Source organism: Marmota monax, unplaced genomic scaffold, assembly GCF_021218885.2.
Source record: "Marmota monax isolate L192 unplaced genomic scaffold, Marmota_monax_Labrador192_F-V1.1 WCK01_AAM20220418_F8-fsc00100, whole genome shotgun sequence".
Classification (NCBI taxonomy): Eukaryota; Metazoa; Chordata; class Mammalia; order Rodentia; family Sciuridae; genus Marmota; species Marmota monax.
The window spans coordinates 2,769,785-2,790,897 of record NW_026693872.1 but is presented as its reverse complement, the minus strand read 5'-3'; the positions used below and the strand labels follow the sequence as shown (position 1 = coordinate 2,790,897).

The 21,113-nt window shown below is 39.4% G+C and overlaps 1 long non-coding RNA gene across 8 annotated transcripts in view; it reads left to right on the top strand.

Annotated features, from left to right (window-relative positions):
- LOC124105377 (uncharacterized) overlaps positions 1–21,113 on the top strand; it is a 131,369-nt gene that overhangs the window by 21,381 nt on the left and 88,875 nt on the right. For all 8 annotated transcript variants that reach the window (XR_006855709.2, XR_006855707.2, XR_006855710.2 and 5 more), the window contains exon 3: positions 6,756–6,995. This is a non-coding gene — a long non-coding RNA (uncharacterized LOC124105377). The remainder of the gene's footprint in view (positions 1–6,755; positions 6,996–21,113) is intronic.

The following is a 21,113-nucleotide window of genomic DNA, read 5'->3' as shown; positions in this document are numbered from 1 at the left end:
GCTGGTAGAGATTGTCTAGTTCAAGCACCTCCTGGAAAAGATGAGGGCCTCAGCCTCCAAAGGCCAAAGTAGCTCATTTTCAATCACAATATCAAGTGTCTTTCATTCAAGGCTAAAAACCAGATCTCAACTTGGAAATTTTCTGCTCGGATTCAGAACCAAGTAATGCATGAGCATTTGCCACATGCCTGGAAACATGTCAGATGCTTCCACTCTTGCCATTCCTGTTCCTCACCATAGTCCTCATCATAGGATTATTTCCTCACCTTTCAGATGAGAGCTTTGGTCCTCAGACAGGAAAGTGGCATATCCAGGGTCACATGGCTAGCACGGGAGCTCAGGCCCATTTGACTTTAAAACTACTGCACATCTCCTGTGAGTCCTCAGTGGGACTCGTAAGCTCACATACTTCCACAGTATAAGCCATCACCCCAGGACCCTGCTCTCCAGCCAACAACATAGGCCTCTTTAGCCTGGCATGTTAGTGAGCGATTTAACTTTGAGTCCAGAGTGTGGACTCTGGAACCAAACTGCCTGTGTTTGAGTCAAGATTTTGCTGTTTATTACCTAGTGACTTTGGCTCAAGTAATTTCCCTAAACCCTAGGTTCCTCATCTGCAAATGGGAACAAGGATATATGTACCCTCAGGAAGTTAGGATTAAATAATATTAAACATGTAAATCACTTAGCATGATGTCTGTCATGTATAGTACATGTTCAATAAATGTTAAATATTATAGTAAAGGGATGAAGTTTTTTTTGTTTTTGTTTTTAAAACCCTGGAGCTATTTTGAAAAACACTGTCCAATGTTTCAAAATCCTTTCCTGGAGGAAAAGTGAAGAGGCCAATACCAAAACTCAGGCCTGATAGGTCTAAGATATTCAGCAATGCTCTATATCAGAAGCTCTATTAGGAAAGCAGGACCAGAAGTGATACGGAATTAGGAACTTACAGGAATTAAATCTTAGACAACTGATATAAAGTCAAAGGTATATAGTAAGTCCCCCAAATCCTTTGAAATATCAACAAAGACTATTAATAAACATATACATATGCGTGCATATATATATATATGTGTGTGTGTGTGTGTGTGTGTACATCACACACACACACACACACATAAACACAAAACAACAGAATGAAACTCACCAAAATGTTCCTAATGGACATCTCTGAAAGATGAGATAGTGAGAGGTTTTATTTTTATTTTCATTTACTCACCAAAATGTTCCTAATGGACATCTCTGAAAGATGAGATAGTGAGAGGTTTTATTTTTATTTTCATTTACTTTTTAATTTTGCACAGGTCTTTAAAAAAGAAATTATTTGTTAATATTTATTGTTCCTTTATTTCATACTTTATTCCTAATACTCCTTTTTAAAAAAATATTTTATTTTTAGTTGTAGATGGACATGATATTATTATTATTATTATTATTATTATTATTATTATTATTTTTAATGTGGTGCTGAGGATCGAACCTAGTGCCTCACATGTGCGAAGCAGGCACTCTACCACTAAGCTTCAGCCCCGGACCCCTACTTCTTTACTTTAAAAAAACTCAAGATAATGTATTGAAGGCATTACAATTTTAAAGTTAATTATGGGGAAGAGATAAGGCTGATGAAATTGGAGAATATCAGGCCCAGAAATGTCAAAGGCCCTGTTATCCAACTCCTCATTTGTTAAGTGGGGATTCAGATGTCCACAAAGGCAGGTCACCTACCAAGACCACAAAGAACCTGGACAGAACTTGGGACTTGGCACTCCCATCAGAGTGTACCCACACCACACCTTCTCTCTCTAAGTTCACACTCATGGCTGATTTTAATGATTCAAATAATGATCAAGAGAGGAGGAAAGGGGAGAGGCGGCCACTTATCTCAGTTTTATTTGGCAGGAACTGGGAAGCTTCTCTCATAGGCAGACACTCTACATTGATTTGTTTTCTTCAAGACCCTGGAGTGCCCACAGCAACATTCTGATCACCAACCATCATTTCTCTTCCCAGGATTCCAGAGGCAATTTAGGTCTACTCTTCTAATAGTCTAGCATTCAAACTGTAGAGTGTGTCAGGTGACTGAGCAGGTTGGATGAACGTACTATCTCTTGTGACTCTCACTGGTAACAGACAGGTGCTTGTCTAAAGTTGCTCCCTGGATCTCAACAGAAATCTCAGAACTGGTCATTGCTTCCAGAAAACCTTCTTACCAGTCAAGCTTACACATAGCTGGCCACTCAGCTAAGACAAGTAACGAGCCAAGAAATATCAAAAAGTGTATGGTTTTGATATACAGGATTTTATTATGGGCATTAGTTCCAATAATTGTGGGCCAGTGAATTTTCAAAGCAGTCAGTAGGAGGATGAAAATGTGACCTTGAAAACACCCTATTTTTTTCTTAGGCCTTTTAGTCGCTCTGTGGTCCAAATATAGAATCTTTTAAGACTTCTAAAAGATTATTGCATTGGAAGAGGCAACAAAATATAGAAAAACATGCTAAGTCAGAAAAAGGAAGACTATATTTTGATGCTGTCATCTGTCAGTTATATGACCCTGTGCAAGGCCTTTTGCTTTCTGGCTCTGATTTTCTCCATGAAATACTGGGGCAATATTCATTCTTGTTTTCAAATCCAATTGTATTATTTGGCAGTCCATAGAGTGAATATAACCTCAATGTCATTATTTTAGTGATTATAATTCTAATATTAATTCTCAATGACATTAGGCTTCTTCCCAGAATGAAATTAGTCTCCAGGTATTCAGTGCTTATAGTTTGAATGGCCTGGGTGATAAAGGTGTGAGGAACTAACTAACTAAATAAAAGCCATTTTTCCTGGAAAGCTCTGTTATTGAATCCTCCTCTTGGAGTAGAAAGTCCCAGCCACACTGTAGGGAGCAGAGCGCAGGATCCTCTTTGATGTCACCACTCCACCAATGGTCAGTATCACTTCTCTTTTTTCATCAACTGATCTAAAGACCCTATGTTTGGGCTTCTCTGGTGATCATTCAAGTCCCCTACTTGATCATATATCACAGCCTAAGCAACCAAAAGAAAGATACAAGAGGGTAGAAAGAGAGTTGTATTCTTTGGAAGGATGATGGCTAATAAGACTTACTTTAGTTTACAGTCAGATAGTTTCTTTAAACAGAGAAAGTCACGGCAAACTCAGACAGGAGCAGGCAGGAGCAGAAACATGAGCCCGGCTCTCTGACTATGAAGGTTACCACCCGTTTGTGGTTCCTGAGAAAACACTAGAGCACCCTGCCCTGCATTAACAAGCATAGACCTGGCCTTTCAGGTACAATCCTTCTAGGGATGGGCCTCTTGTCCCTATGCTGGGTTCAGCCTAAATCCAGGAAAGAACTGTAAAGATTCTGAACCCTTCTGGATATATACAGATTCATTTGCCTGCCCACCAGTGTTGTACTGTGCTACTCCTTCATCTGACCAGCAAATCAACACAAATCCAGGCTAAGTGGTAGGAATCAGGAAAACAAAGGGGACATAGAGTTAGGGAAGGGAACCTCTTCGGTAGCCCCTTTACCATGCCATTCTTTAATTCCTGAGTCATTCTCCACACCCATAGTCCAACCAAGAACCAACAGCCTTACCAGATACAGAAAGATGCTGCAAATACTGCCTTTTGTATGGCTATGGCAATTTGACACGATGTTCTCCCAGTTGCCTCTTACACACACCTGCGCATCTCCTCTCAAGTCATTGATTTCCAGCTGGACCAAAGAAAGACCATTCTTGTATAAGACAAAGCCAGAGATCATTACCCAGTGTTGAATCTTGAGCAGTGCAGGCATAATAATACTAATCAGTGGATTGATGCAGGTTCTGATGGGAAATACTGCATTTTAAGGAAGTGTAACCTTTATACTTCTGAGTTGGGCCAAGCAACATGCCAAGAGGACTTGATTACACTATAGAACAATCCAGTGAGCTGCATTGTTTGTGCCCAGCCATTGCACTGGGCACAAACCAAGGAGGATGCAGGGATTCTCAGAGGATCCATGGAGAAGGGAGCATGCAGATAATTGTCAGGTACCACAGAAAATACCTGTAAGGTGATCGTGCCCTCTCCTGTGTGCCAAGCCCAGGTTTGGGCATGTCAGTTGCCTCTACTAAACTTTTTGTTCCACAGTGTTGCCGTCTATATGTCATCAAATTGCATTATCTGGAACCTCATGGCTCAGAATCCTGGAATATTTGTGTCATTAGAACTAAAAGACTCAGACCTTATTCAGAGTTGTTTTCTGTCTCTTCAAAAAGTTGAACAACTTTTTAAAAAAAATCGAAATATAAAACCCAAATATTGAAAATCTAAATATAAAACACTCCTAGTGTTGGCCTGGTAAGAGTAGAACCAGAGAACCATAAAATTGTTGGGTTCAGAAGGAAGTAGTTTATTCCATATTTGAATTTCCAACATAACACCCCTACTGAAGTATCCATTCAATTTTTTTAGATATTGCTAAAGCTGAGAAATTTCTACCTCCCAATGTGGGCCATTCCATGTTTGGCCATATTTTGAAATTGGACAGTTTAAATTTGGACTTTTTTTTTTTACTGGACCAATTGTAGGTAAGGATTCATCACAAGATGGTATTTATCAATAACAAGTGGGGCTCTGTGGGGTTGGTGACTTCAGTGGATGCAAATAGGATCCATAACTATAATCCCAACCCATATGCAAATCTTTAGTCATACAGTAAACTGCCAGGAATATTTACAAATGACAGGTGTAGGTACTGATGATAAAGGATGGTGTGAAAAGACTTCTTTGGTCATAGAGAAAGGAGCTAGATCTAACTTGCTTTAATTTTCATCTTTAAAGGATCATGGGAAAATCAGGCCAATATCACATCTTTTTGGACATAAAATGGGCAGCCAACATCTCCCAGCACTTCAGTCATGTGTAGTGAGTTTCTTCTTCTCTGTTGTCATGAACCTGAGTCTAAGTCAGAAAATCATAGAATTACATTCCTAGCACAGTTTTAGAATGGGGAGTTTCTCAGAAGTGGTATCTGATTTCCTCATCTTAAAAGTAGGAAACTGAGGCTCAGAAAAGGGAGGCAGTTGATTCAAGGTCACAGAGTCCTTTTGAGATGAAGCCAGAACTAAAATTTGTCTCCCAACTTCTACAGCAGTGCTCTAATCTTTAATTATCAAGGATAAGATGTTGACTGTGTGCAGGGTGTTATGGTCTTGCTAATGTGCTTTAGAGCAGAAACTATAGCAATTTTATAGACTAGAGAAATGAGCCAGTCTCTCTTGATTCTCCAGGTGACACCCTTATGAAGTATAGATTGCTAAATGCCTTTTAAAACATTAATACACTACAAATAACACACACACATTGTCTAATATTATCTGCATACAAATATTATCAAAATTATTTCCATTATAAGAACTGCTAGTTACTGAACATTTACTTTGTTCTAGACAATTCCCATTTTTTATTAGCTCTTATCTTTTCAATGACTCTGTAAGGTTGGTGTTGTTATGACTGTTTTTCAGGTGAATGAGCTCAGTCTCAGAAGACAAACAGCCAATGTGGCAGAGCTAAGATTTGGAGTTCAGTCTTTCTGGCTCTAAAACTTGTTGCTGTTTTTACCACACAACCTTTTTAACTTCACCACCATCTGACCCTACTCCCTGGTACTGGAGATTGAACCTAGGGCATGCTAGGCAAGCCCTCTACTAATATGCTACTTCACTTTCTCTATACTCTGTCAATCCACTCTATACCCTATTCACCAACAATCCCCAAACATTTTACATGACTGTTGCTGAAATGGAATAGACTTGAAATTTTTTAAAAATTTCTTGATTATTAATTTGATTACCTCATCAATTTAGAAAGCAACTCCTATATTTAATATTCAAGTAATTCCTATATTTAATTAGTATTTTTCATATTTAATGCATCTCATAGAAAATAAGGGAAACTAAGACCCTAGCATCTGGTGGTGAGATGGAATGTATTATATGTAACCATAAATAAATAAATAGAAATAATAATATTATGAAAATATTTATTCACCAGTCACAACTTTGAAAACTGTTTGTACTAAAACATGTTTGTATTAGAAGACAACCTGCAGAATTTAAAATCAGAACTTTTTTTTTTTTTCTTTGCAACAGAGCTAGGTCTAGCATTTGCCTAGAAATCTTCACATACAAATTAGTTTTTTTAATGCATACACTTTAAATATACACATTGATGTTTTAAATCTGTTTTGAACATGGATTAATGAGTATTTGCCTTGATAAAGAAATATCTGCTTTTGAGGTTAGATTAATGTTTTATATATTGAAAATAGATCATGGGTTCTGATAGTTCCAAAGATGTCTGGTAAGTAAAAGAAAATTGGACTGTGTGAGGTAGCAGAATAAGTCTATTGCTACCCTCTAAGTCTGGGGTAAAAGTTCATAAATATAGAACATAATGGTCCACTGGCATCCTGCTGCAGAGGACAATTACATATGACAGTTCAGAGAAGCCAGTCTCTGAACCGATGGAGAACTGTCATCTTGTCAATAAAGTTGTTATAAGACACATGATTTATACCTTTATTTCATGATCACTTTAGCATCCTCTTCAGAATTTAGCTTCCTTCTAAAATTCACTGGGATACTTTGGTTCAGCTACAGAAACAATTAGATTCAGATAGAAGCACAATAAAAGTTAATTTTAATGAGTGTTTACCATGAGCTAAGCACCTTCTATGAACTTTACAGGTATTGACTCCTCGGTTTTCACAACTGAGTGGAAGAGGAACTGGTATTGTCTCTGCTTTGAGGAATGCCTAAGTTTGCACAGCTGCTACATGAGGAAGCCTTTGTTCCGGAGGGAGGCAGAGACTCCAGGGCCTGGGGAATCCTAACACAATGTTCCACTGCCTCTCATCAGTCCTGGCCAGCAGATAGATCACTCCTCCACAGACAGTAGCCTCAGAGGAAGAGTGATGTCCACTCTTGGTAAGTGTTTGAGCAGGATATTTGTGGTTTCTGCCACCTCACTACCATCATCTTCTTTACCAGACAGAGCTTCCTATTTTGATGGGTGAATCATCTAGCTATTCTTCGTGATCTTCAGCACCATTTCCTCTCTAAGGGGAAGCTTATTCATGCTCAGAATCTGGCTTCCTTACTGGTCACCTCTGATTGTTCTGTTGGTCGTTCCCTGAGTTTGAATAAACTTTCCTCTGCCAACAACAACTACTCCTTCCTAGACTTGAAAAAAAAGTCTGGTCAATTTTCAGCTTACCAAAAATGTAAGATTCCCAAAGAACAGGATTCGTGTCTGATTTGTTTTTTATTCCTATGTCATCTGTCGGGGACATAGCAAACTCTTAATAAGAATTGCAAGAGTGAGTGAATGACTCGCCTTTGAGGGCGTCTGGACTCAGCAGTTTCCCAGACATCTGCTCTAATACCAATTCCTTCAGTCATTAACTCAGCAAATATCCACTGGAAGGGGACATGAGGTTCTATGAATGAAGCATGAACATTCATACTTGAAGACTCACACTTTCTTCATTCATCCATTTGTTCATTCATTCAATTAATAAATATTTATTGAGCAATACCTATGCTGAATGCATGTAGTAAGTGGAGGCAAGGATTTTAAGAATCAAGGATTTTGACTGGAAATCCCAATTTGACTTCACCACTTTATAGCTATGAACTTCAGCAACTTTCTTGATTTCTCTGAGCCCCTGTTTCCTCATCTGCTAAATGAGAGAAATACCAGCATCCATATGCTGAGTTAGCTGTGAGGATTAAAGGAGAGGAGATTGCACGTGTAAAGGGCTCATTAAATGTTATTCATTAGCTGATTAAGTGTTATCCATTGCTTGGTAAGTGAAACAAAGAGAAATCAGATATCATCTTGCTCTTAAACAGTAAACTTATGAGAAGATCAATTGTTAAAATATGAGGTACAGGAGATAGGGGTGTAGCTCAGTGAGGGAGCATTTGCTTAACATGGGGAGGCCCTGGGTTCGATACCCAGCACCAGAAAAAAAAAAAAAAAACTGTAGAACATGAGATACAAATAAAAATTCCAGGGGGCTCCAATTAAGATAGAGCTGGCCTGCACTAGGGGAAATCAGGGAAGCCTCCTTTTCTGAGGAGGTTATGCTTGAGCAGGTTTGGACATACAGCCACTCAGGGGAGGGGGATTTCAGGAAGTGGAAATAGCTCAGATATAAATACCATATTCTAAACTCCTGAATCACTGGACAATTAATGTGACAGATAAACAAGATACATAAAGGGATAGACTGAGACAATTCTAGGGAAAGGGGTTGACTATATCTTGGGGAATACTTTGAAATCTAGGCAGAGAGTTTTGGTACCATTCTATGTGGACCAGGGGTGCTTCTGTAGATTATGTGCTTCATTCACTAGCTTCATTTTTATTTTCAACTGTGGAAGTCTGAGGACATCTGAATGAGCACTCAACTTTTAAATTTTTAAGTGACTTATTCTTTCATGCTTTGGAAACTTGATCACCCCCCAATATGCATTGACACCTATCACTTGAGTGACTAAGTAAGAAGATGACCTGCTGGAGATAAAATCCATTTTAAATTCACATGGTGAGGTTAGATGACTCATCTGTGGTCACTGGTATTACTTGGTTGGGATGAGACTTTCATGGTTTCTGATCCTAAGAGTCTTTCTGTTTTCTGGGGTTCAGGGGATGCAAGCATGCTACAAGAGGGATGTTAAAGCCATATAACCCGAGTGCCAGAGCAGAGACTTTTTATAAAAGGGCCCTCCAGCTTGGGGTTGCTTCTGTCACCCCTGGTCACTCACCTTTGCAGCAGTTAATTGCTATGCAAAATGAAATCAGCTGTAGATATTTTCTTACTCTCCTGGCTTGGCCTATTGAGTACCTTTCTTCTGGATTTATCCCAGGTTTCTTAAAGGGCTTCAAAAGAAATTGTTATTGACTAAACTCTGGGGTTATTTATAATGGGAATCCAGTCTCTCATTCCTCCTGTCCTCCACGGAAGAGTTGGGCTCTTAATCTGAACCTTGGGGAATCCAAGGCCCAGTTTGCTTTATTTAGCTTTTAGGACATTGGATTTTTTTTTTTTTGTGAAGAGCTGAAAGTTTCACTGAAGAGAAAAGTATCCTGTGTCCCAAAGTTCTGATCACTTTCAGTAATTCATCTTCTGCTCCAAATCCTATTCTCATATTTCCCCCAATTGCATGTTCTTCTTTATTCCTTTCCTTAAGTAGTTACATAAAAGGGTAGTTTGGATAAGAAACAACTTTTGAGCACACCCCAGAGGCAATTTACTTAAGTGTAAATTATTTACACAGAATAATTTAAGTATATTTAATCTAACAATTTAACCAGCTTGTGAGGTCTAAGAGAAAGGCTATGCAACTATGTGTTCTGTATGGCCCAAATCTGGAACATATATCCTTGAACACAATAAGTGATCAGTCATTTTCGTAAAATAATTCAATTAGTAATCATGCAAGTGTGTCTTGATGAAGGACAGAGCTACCTTTGTCATCCATTCCAGGGGTGTTCTTTATTTTAGATTTGCTTATACATTCCTATTTGCTCTCCATCCCCTTACACACACACACACACACACACACACATGTTCAAGCTCCTTAGTTAACTTTTAACATTTTGCCTCTGTTCTTTTATGCTGGATATGAGGTGTCCCCCCAAACTCCTGTGTTAACGTAGTAATGTTCAGAGGTAAAGTGACTGGATTGTTAGAGCTATGACCTCATTAATCCATCCTAGTTTGAATGGACTGACTGGGTGGTAAAGGTAGAAGGTGGGGCATGGCTGGACAAAGGGGTCACTGGGAACATGCCCTGGTAGGGTGCATCTTCCCTGCGACTCCTTTCTCTCCCCTCCCTCTCCCCTTCTTGACCCTGACAGGAGGGGAGCAGCTTTCCTCTGCTGGCTCTTACCCCTATGATGCTCTCATCTTGGGCCCAAAGCAATGGAGTCGGCCTTCTATGGACTGGAACCCCAAACAAACCTTCTGTCCTCTAATTGTTCTTCTCATGTACTTTAGTAACAGCAGCACAATATCTAAATAAAAACAATTGAGTATCTTTTCTTTCTTTCTTTTTTTGGTACTGGGGATTGAACTCAGGGGCACTAGACCACTGAGCCACATCCCCAGCCCTGTTTTGTATTTTATTTAGAGTCAGGGTGTCACTAAGTTGCTTAGCATCTCGCTGTTGCTGAGGCTGGATTTGAACTTGTGATTCTTCTGTCTCAGCCTCTCGGGCTGCTGGGCTTACAGGCCCGTGCCACCGTGCCTGGCTTCAATTGAATATCTTGATTGCAAGGCCCTCAAGAACTTTTGAAAATTGATGGTATAAGGCAATATCAAATATATCATATATACTTCTAAAAACTGATTTTTAAACTTCACAGTCATATGGCTTTAGTGAAGGTACTCAGATACCTTGGGCTTGAGTTTCTGCCTCTATGAAATGGAGATAACAATAGTGCCTATCCCTTAGAAAATCAAATAAGATACCTGGTAATAGAATACTCATCCCAGTCCCTCATGTGCTCAATAAATGTTTGTGAAGATGGCAACAGTGATTTTTTTTTTCTAGGTTAAAAGGAATGGTGTGATGACATTATAAGCTGGAAATCAACTTTTTTTTTTTTTTGGTAAGAGGTCAGGTATAAAAATTCAATTTTATTAGTCAGCATTTATTATATATAGACTACACATTTAATCAAAGCATTTCAAACAGCATGCAACAAAATAATGTCAACTATCGTTGATTAACATTTGGATTAAGGAAAACACCACTTGTTTCTTGAATCCTTTATACACTCCTTCATGGATAACCTGGCTTACGCTCAAACCTTATCTGTACTAATCCTTAATTTTCACAACTCTGTTAAATTTTCACAACTCTGTCAGGGAGGCTTCATCACTTATCTTATCTGAGGGAGAGTGTAGTGACCTTGCCTTAGTTCTCACCATATAGAATGTGGTTAAGGTTATAGAAATGTTCAGGATCACTGTGCATCTCCCCCAGTAGAAGAGCCAGGAGTCAATGACTCCTTGGGATTAATTTAAACCACCAGGATCCTTTCCCAAGGTTGGGGCTATGCTATAAGGGCAATAAGGCAATTACCTGTTCTGATACTAGACTGATCTGGTTTAAATCTTGGCCTTACTGCTTTCTAACTCAGTGACCTGGGGGCAAATAACACAGTCCTCTGAGCTTAAGATGACCAGTCTTTAACATAAAACAGTTAACACCTCACTGATTTTTGTAAAGATTAAAAGAGACAGAACTTCCTGTGAGGGCAGGAATATAGAGCATTGGGCACTTGGGTGTACTGGGCTGTATACAGGTCTGGCTTTGGCTTTGATGACCCTGAGGCTAGGGAGACTTGGCTGTCACAGCCAACTGTGACTCAGAAAGGTGGTGTGTGTGTTGGGGGAGGGTGAATGCCCGAAGAGGGGAAAAAAAAAAACAACAAGATAAAGAGAAAGGAGGGCTTGAAGAAATAATATGAGTCTGTGGCTGCCTGGACCATTTGACCTGGGGACTAGCCCATGGAGTGTGGAAAAGAATAAAATGAGAATCAGGAGATCTGAGTTCTAGATTTTTTGTTGTTTATTATCATTAACACGGACATGATGTCATATCTCTCTCCTCTCCAGACCTCAGTTTATCATCTGAAAAGAAGTGATATCAGGGAATCTGATCTCTAGTTTCCTTTCAGTCTTGAGAGTGCATTGAAAGTTCCAGGGAACCAAGCTTTTCTTTGCCTTGGAATTGTGGGTATGTCTATTTTGGTTTATAAATGATAATTAATTTGAAATACTTAGTACTTTATATTTTGTAACTAAACAACTATTTTTCCTCAGTTATATTCATACCTTAGGAAATAAATATCATTCTTCCCTCGATTCCATTCTACATCCTTTGTCGCACAATAAACTGGATTAAAATGTCATCTAAATCAGGCAAGAGTTGGCTCTACCAGTAACTCTTGATCATCTTGTAATTCAATAAGAAAATGTGTTGGATCATAAGATTCCCGATTGTGCTCTTCCTTTAATGGTGAAAATATCTCAGTGATAGACAGCAGAACTCTCATCAAAGCAGAGAGAAAATAGAGAAAAAGCAAGAGGAGATAAAAGAGGAGGAGGTAGAAGAAGAGGAGATTCAGGGAAAAAAAACGGAAGAAGGAACTCATTGTCGTATGGCAAAGTCCCTGAATTAAGTAGTATCCTGTCTTGACTCAGGCAGACACTTGAAATGACTGTCAAAGGCCATGTGAATTGACCACATTCTAGGTTCTTGCCCTTTCTTTTTCCTATCCCCCTCTCTGTCATATTAGGGTTCAGTGTGTGGTGGTGATGGGTCTTTCCCACTCTTTTACGGGCACTTTGAGAACAAGACCTGGATAACATTCAGGCCTAGTTCTCCCCCTCAGAATCAGAGGTTCAATATCTTGACCATAGTAGGTTTCAGTTGACATGTGGTTGGATTAGTGAAGAAATTCCCAAGAATATCTTCTAAAATTGGATGTCATAAAACTGGATTTCTCTCTTCTCTGGTTTCATTCTCTTGGTGATGAGAAGACACAGGTGAGACTGTCTTCCAGACAAGACCACTAATCCTTTCAGGAATCAGTCTAAGGACCTGGATAATGGCTTTTAGTTACTTATTGAGCAATTTGCATGGGGTCTTCTATGCTTTGAAAAACTCTCACACATTTTTATGCCACGAGGTGGTTAAGCAGGAATTGTTTGTGACTCATGTTTTGCAGAACAGAAGATTGTGGTCTGGGGAAGTTAAGTGGCTTGCTTAAGCTCACCAGTGCAGAGTGGTTGAGCACGGATTTGAAATTTACTGAGGCCTTGGGCCCAGTTCCCAGAGTTCTTACTTTGTACATTTCTGACACCTCCTGATGTCTCAGCCAGCTAAACAGGAATGATACCTGCCCAAGCCCAAGCCATCTGATAATGCAATACTCATAAAATTAAGATAATATGTTATGATGGCCTTGCAATCTAAAGAAAAATCTTCACATCAATATAGTCACTGTTTTGGATGACATGGTTACATAACACCTCTGCCTGTGAAATTGTGTAGGCTACTCAGCAGGAGAACTTTGGTCATCTGAGTTGTATACCTTGTTAAATATAGCCCCATAAAGGGGTGACAAGCCAGGACTTCTGGGCCCTCAGGTCTTTTGGACACTGTCTTATTGACCACTCTGCTGACCCTTCAGAAATGCTTTAATTTACCATGCTTGGTGATGATTTTAGAGGACCTATTGATTTTTTTTTCTTTTATGGATTGATTTAACATTGGAGGAAAAAAAGTTTTTATCCTACTTGGAATTATCCCATCAGAGAGCATATGCATACCCTGACAAAGGTATAATAATCATATTTAAAATTTGGTCAGTTAATTTTTTTTAATTGAACAAAAACTAGAACTCCATAGAAATCAGCATAAGAGAAAAGTAGCTCACTGTGAATATTCCTTCACATAAGTATATAAGTGTTACTTTTTGCCACATACTTTTAAGCACTAGAGATGGAAGAGTTGAATGAAGAAAAGAGATAGAATCTCAGAGCTTATAGAAGTCATATTTTCATGGAAGGAAACAAAAGAAGAACATAACATGGGTTGTACATTCTGTGCCTAAGAATGCATTGGGGGGTGGGGGCTGGGACTGGGGCTCAGCCAGAGAGCACTCACCTAGCACATGCGAGGCTCTGGGTTCGATCCTCAGCACCACATTAAAAATAAATACATAAATAAATAAATAAATAAATAAAATAAAGGTATTGTGTCCAAAAAGAAAGAGAGAGAGAGAGAGAGAGAGAGAGAGAGAGAGAGAATACATTAGGGGAAGGGAGATAGATAGCCATGGGGACCAAGAGTGGGCTCCTTGGATGTGAAGATGGAGTGCACCTGTTGGCCATCTGGGGGAAGAGTGTTCCAGAGAGAGAGCATCATTTGAAAAAAAGCTTGTCATGAGAGTATGCTTGGGTGCCCTGAGAACAGCAAGGAGTCCAGGGTGGTTGGAGCTGAGTGTGAAATGAGGCCCAAATATCAGCAGGAGAACCTGTCAGGCCAGGGAGGGCCTGAATGGGACTGTGGCTGTGAGTCTGGGTGAACTGGGGAGTCATGGGAAGGTGATGAGCAGAGGTGTCACATGATCTACAAATTTTAAAAGAACGACCATGGCTGCTCTGAGGAGTATAGATTTGGAGGGGGAAATGAGGTATAATGGGGAGAAGAGAAATGGTTTAATAGGCTTTTCAGAGTTGAAGACTAAAACAACTGTGTTTGACCCATAATAGTCTACACTGTTGGGCCCAAATAAACTCGGCCAATTTAAGGGATAACTTTTAAAATTTTTTTTTTTAGTTATACATGGACACAATATCTTTATTTTGTTTATTTATTTTTATGTGGTGCTGAGGATCGAAACCAGTGCCTCATGTGTGCAAGGCAAGCACTCTGCCACTGAGCTACAACCCCAGCCCTAGTGATAACTTTTAAATCCCTGAACTGTGAGAGAGTAAGTTCAAGAAAATTTAAACTCTTTAAACTTATGTGACCATTTCTACCTGTCTAGGGTAGTACAAATAAATACCATCTTTGACGCCATCTAGGCAATGTTTCCTTTCAACTGTGGAAAATAAAGTAACATTTTATATCACTACTCTTATTTATTATGTGATTTGTATCATGTATGAGCTGAATAATTTATCCAATTCCTAAATGTTAAAAGAAGCAAGGGTGGGGTGGGGGGAACCTAAGGACTCTATGCAAATTGCTTGTAGAGTACATTACAATCAAAAAGGTTAACAATCTCTCAGAAACATCAATGCTATCATCTTAACATTACAAAGAGGCATAGGTTGCTAGGCTTGGAAGAGATGTCACTTTGTAGACGGAGAAACTGAGGCCCAGAAGGGAGGTAACTGCTCAAGTTCCAGGAAAATTACTGAGTTCCCACCAGAGCTTGATTCTCAGTTCAGCATTTTGCTTCCTTTGTCAAAAGGTTTTCTCACAAATGAACTTTGTTTCTTATGCACTAGAGAGTTTCAAGTCTAACATGTAGAGTCACTGGCATTAAGAACCCTGTCTTCTCCATCCAGTTAGCACCAAATAAGAATGGACCCCATCCATGCCAACCTGGGCTCCCCATCTTGCTCACTGTCCCCCCCCCCCCAGCCTCCCACAGCCCACTGGAACAGTAATTCTGCACTGACTGCTCTTCCAATGGGACTCTGCTGGGGCTTGTATCCCCTTGCTCCCTAAAGAGGGAGAAGATAAGTAGACAGCTCTGATGGCTCAGGAGAACCCCCAGACCTTAAAGCCTTTGTTCCTTTGTAAAAAGGATTTGCATTCTCAGGTCTTGGAATTTCAAAAGGTGGCTTTGTTCCTGTTACTTTATATTTTGTCATGCATTTAGTTTCTGAGGCAGGAGCACGTAGGAATTTGAATGTCAAAAGATGCATAGGATTCATTCATATTTATAACCTGACTCTTAAGAAGAAAGAGTGAAAACAAGGATTGACTCCCTTGAAAAGGCACTGGAGAGCTAGACCCAGCTCTAGAACCCAGTGGCCTTGTCACCATCACCAAGGCCATTTTCCTTCAAGCCTTCACTTCTCACCTGTGAAGTGAAGGGATGAGGAGGTTGGGGCTCTCTTGCCTGGATTGATGGGGAGTCTCAAGGATTCATTCACAACCTTCCCACATGTGAAGGTACCTTTATGCAGGCCTATCCTGCCCCACATCCCAGCATCCTCCTCCACAGTCTTAAATTCTGTGATTCTAACTGTGCAGTTAGACCAGAGGGATGGCTTCTAATGTTCCATAGCACAGAAGAGTAACTATGGCTGACAACATTTGTATATTTCAAAATAGGTAGAAGAGAGGATTTTTTAAATATTCCCAACCCAAAGAAATGACAAATGTTGGAGGTGATGGATATGCCAATTACCCTGATAAGATCATTAAACATTGTGTACATGCATGGGAATGTCACATTGTGCTCCATATATATGTACAATTACTGTCAAATAAAAATGTTAAAAAGTCTTCTATTCTTATTCAAACCAATATATACTTACTGAGAGCGTCTGCCATGCTCACTGTCTGCTCTGGTGGGCACTGGGCACTGTGAAGCAAGCAAGAAAGAAACAGAAGACATTATTTCTTAATTCAAGGAAAACTAGTTGGAAGAGAGACCTGTTTGCATTAGTGCAGAGATTGCATAATAGATATATTTTTGAAGAAATGCTGTTTTGGTGTCCATGCGCTTTTAGGAATTCCAAATAAACCCACAAAACACTGCTTAGGGAAGTGCTGGGAGGAATGCTTTAATTAATCCACCGAAATGCTTTGAAATGGCAAATCAAGGGCCTCTTTGTAAATGGGGGGATCAGTGACTTGGAAAACAATTGATTCTCTTAAATGTTTGAAACATTTTTGTCATAGTTTCACAATATTAATTTGTCCTATTATAGAAGAGGGAAAACGGCCTAGAGACTTTCCAAAGGATCACATTTTCAGAATGATTGGAATCTAAAATCTGAACGAAAAGCAGAATTCCCTCTGCCTGAAATGCTTTTTACTGATTTCATGTCAAAATTTTAGCCGTCTTTGAAGGTTGAGCTCAAATATGACCTCATTTATAATAATGATTCCCTCCTGTAAGTCTGTGTGGCTGACCATCTGTCTGCCTTAGCGCCCTCTGCACCTCTTTCCTTGCATTATAGAAGTTTGTATACATGCCATCTTTTGCCCTGGTCTGGGCTCCCTGAGGTCAAGATCATGTCGAATTCACTTGCATCCTATGCCCTTTAAGTATCAGAGTTCTGCACCCTGTTAAGTCAGTTAGGATATAGGTTCAGTTTTTCTAATGGAGACCCCAAATTATAATGCCTGAAACAAGTTAGAGATTTTTTTCTTGCTTACATTAAAAAAAAAAAAAAACTATAGAGAGACTAGGGTTAGTAGAGTAGCTCTAAAGTGCTGCTCTCCTCCGTCTCAGCTAATGCCAGTCTCCTTCACTAGACGGTTAGAGCAGCACCTGTGTTGTCTTACTCACCATTGTCTGTCACATCTGTCACACAACCGGACGGAGGATGGATGCTGTGAGCTATCAAGTGAGAAAGTCCTTGTAAACTGCTCCCGGTAATTATTATTTAAAAATAAGATATGGATATAAAACAGAACAGAAAGCAGGTGAAGGAAGTGGCAGTGAATCTTACCAGTCATCAAGGGGGAACTGAATTTGATTCTAAGCTTCTTGGAAACCAAGCAGAAAAAGAGAACAGTTTGGGTTACTGAAATTATTTTTTTCTAAAAAAGACAAAACTTGTGAAGTCCTTTGCAGAAGACAACTTCTTTTCTTGGGGTTTTATTTAAATGAAAATATTGTTCGCTCCCAGGTTAGTGTTTAAGAATAATCAGATCTCTCCTAACTTGAGAGAGGGAAAAAGAAAGGAAAAATGCAACCTCTTCCTGTCTCTGGCAAGTGGCCTACCTACCTTCATAGACTGCCTGCCCCTCTCTCCACCTTCTCCCCCTCCCATGCAGGCTTTGGTTCTCTGCTTCTCACTTTGACTCTCACTTTTCTACCAGAGCTACTGTCTTGAAAGTCTATATCAATGTGTCCTGCATCTACCTCTGCTTTAGTCTTCATTGTGCTAGACATTTCTTTACCAGCCGATACACTTGACTTTGATTAGTTCATACCCCTTGATTCTGTTGTACTCACATCTAATGGTTTTCTTCCTATGTTCCTAGATGCTCTTCGTCATTCTCTTTAAAGGCTGCTTAAACTCTAATCTTCTATCAATGTTGGCATTCCTCTGTTTTTAATTTTCTTCTTTGACCCTTTCTTTCTTTTAATTCTCTGGTAATGTCTCTCTCTCTCTAGGAAATGTTATCTATTCCTATGGCTTTAATTTATTCTCTGGATTCTGATAATGCCCAGTTGTAGATCTTTAGACTAGATTATTTACCTGAATTTTAAATCCATATATTTAAGCTCCTCCTAGATATACTACACAGCACCCTGAATTCTACATGCCTCAAGTATTTTCCCCTCTCCTAACCCTTTTATTCCCGTGATCCTCGTGCCAGTGAAGGACTCTAGCTTCTACCCAAAAGGCTGGAACCTTGACATTTTTAAATGCTCCTTTGCTCTGAAACCTATCCCCTAAGTCTTTATCACTGAATCCTATTAACTCTACTTTCTAAATACCTCTAAAATCAGTCTGCTACTCCCTATTCTCAAATTTCACTACCTGAGTGTGGGCCCTTAGATTTCTACCACAGCTCTTAGCTGGGCCCCCTGCCCCAGGCTGGCCTTTCTTCAAGTTGATTTTTCCACAAAGCAGTCCAGGTGGTTGGTCAATTGGTCTACCTGTCTATCTATTCATCTTTCTCCCTCTCCCTCTTTTTATTTCTTTCTCTCTCCCTTCTCTTTCCTTCTCTTTTGGTGGTAGTAGGAATTGAACCCAGTGTCTTGCGCATGCTAGGCAAATACTCTATCACTGAGCTACATCCCCAATCCTTTTAATTTTGAGACATGGTCTCATTGAGTTGCCCAGGTTAGCTTTCAACTTGCCTTCCTCCTGCCTCAGCCTCCTCAGGAGCTGAGATTACAGCTGGAGCCTCTATGCGGGCCCAAGTGGTTATTTATAAAGCAATACTCTGAACTTGTATTGTCCTGCTTAAAAGTTAACAGTAGCTCTCCATGACATTCAGAATAAAATTCTGACTCCATAATGAGACTTAGCTGCCCTGTCTGACCTTGCTCCTACTTATCTTCCAGCCTTATCTCATTCTTCCTCCCAAACCCTGCTCCAAAACACTACACACCCTCCCATGAGCTGCTTCTACTCTTGGTGGCACCTGGCTCTCTCCTGCCTCAGTGTCATTGTAAGTGTTCTCCCTATCCATCCACACTTCTCCTGGATTACTCTAATGACCTTTTCACTGTCACTTGAGAAATACTACAAATATGTAATTCAACAAATATATACTGAACCCCCACTCCTCAATCACAGGCATTTGTGGCACAATAGCAAGCAAAAAATATGTGGTCTGTCCCCATGGTCCTTGTCAAAGGGGACTTCCTTGCCCTTCTAAGAATGTGTTGTCTTCTCATGGAACTCCATCTGTATTTCACAGGGCACTGTTTCCAGTTTTTTTCAGTGAGTTTTAAATCAGGGTCTAAATGGAGGTCAACAGACTTTTCCCATAAAGAGACAGATGACAGATGGTAAATATTTTGGCTTTTCAAGACATACAGTCTCTGTCAGAATTACTCAGCTCTGTGGTTGTAGAGAGAAGGCAGGCATAGATAATATGTCAATGAATTGGCATGGCCGTGTGCCGATAAAATTTTATTTACAATAACACCTGGTGCACCAGGTTTGGCCTATTGGTCACAGTTTGCTGACCCTGAACCTAGGCATCTACCCTAGGATATTCTTTTGTATTGACAGTACTGGCATTGCATTTGATCTTGAAGCTTACCAATAAGGATTCGTTGGATAAATAAGTGAAAGGTAAAGAACAAAATATTCTATTCTTCTCCCTCTGTGGTCATGACTCCTTTGTCAATATGTGCTACACATTCATTCTGTACAGCCAGTGAAGACTGCTCCTCCTACCTGGGAAGATGGTTTTCACCTGTTGTTTTCATTTAAACATCTGTATAAGCAAATACTGTATCACAAATCTGGGTTTCTTTGGTGGTAGAGTTTTAAATCCTTTGTCATTGCCCTCAATCATTCCTTACAACACAATGTTTGCTCTCTTCCTAATTATGATCACTAAGCTTTTTATTATCTGGATATGATTCATGTGCTTATTACAGACTTCAGTTATTTCATTTGTGTGTATATAGATGTACAGGCACACCACAGAGATATTGCAGGTTTGGTTCCAGACCACCACGATAAAATCAATATTGGAATAAAGCAAGTCACATGAATTTTTCGGTTTCCCAGGACATATAAAAATTATGTTTACACTGTAGTATAATCTATTAAGTGTACAATAGCACATCATCATTATTTCACGTCTAAAAATGCACATACCTTAGTTAAAAATACTTTACTAGTAAAAAATGCTAATGATCATCTGCACCCTTGTAAATCATAACTATTTTGCTGGTGGAGGGTCTTGCCTTGATATTGATGACTGCTCATCGATCAACTGTGGCAATTTCTGAAAATAAGATAAAATCAAGTGATTCTTCCTTTCATAAAAGATTTCCCTACAGCATGTGATGTTGTTCATAGCACGTTTCAACAATGTTCACAAAATCTTCGCCATTTTTTCTGCTCATCCATATGAAGCAATTCCGTGCCTGTTAAAAGTGTTTTTATTATTATTATGAGATCACAACATTTCAATCACACCTTCAGGCTCCACTATTAATTTGCATTCTCCTGCCATTTCTACCACATCTGCAGTTACTTCCTTCTGTGAAGTCTCAAACTACTCAAATCCATCCACATAGATAGGAATGGACTTCTTCCAAACTCTAGCTAATATTTATTTATTTATTTATTTTTACTACCTCCTATGCATCGCAAATGTTCTTAGTGGAATCAAGAATGGTGAATCTTTTCTAGAATATTTTCCATTAATTTACCCAGCTGCATCAGATGTGCCTATAGCTTTTGTAGCTATATAGTTGTATGAAATAAATATCTTAAATAATAAGACTTGAAAGTCAGAATTACTCCTTGGGCTACAGAATGGATGTTGTGTTAGCAGGCATGAAAACAACATTAATCTCCCTGTACATCACCAACAGAGCTCTTGGGTAACTGGGTGAACTGTCAATGAGTAGTAATATTTTGAAAGGAGTCCTTTTTATTTTTCCTTCTGAGCAATAGTTCTCAACATCAGGTTTCAAGTCATTATAAACCATACTGTAAACAAATGTCCTTATTTGTCTTTATTGTTCTATTTACAGAGCATAGGCAGAGTAGCTTTACTCTAATTCTTGAGGGTTCTAGGATTTTCAAAATGGTGACTGAGCATTGGCTTTAACATTATATCCCC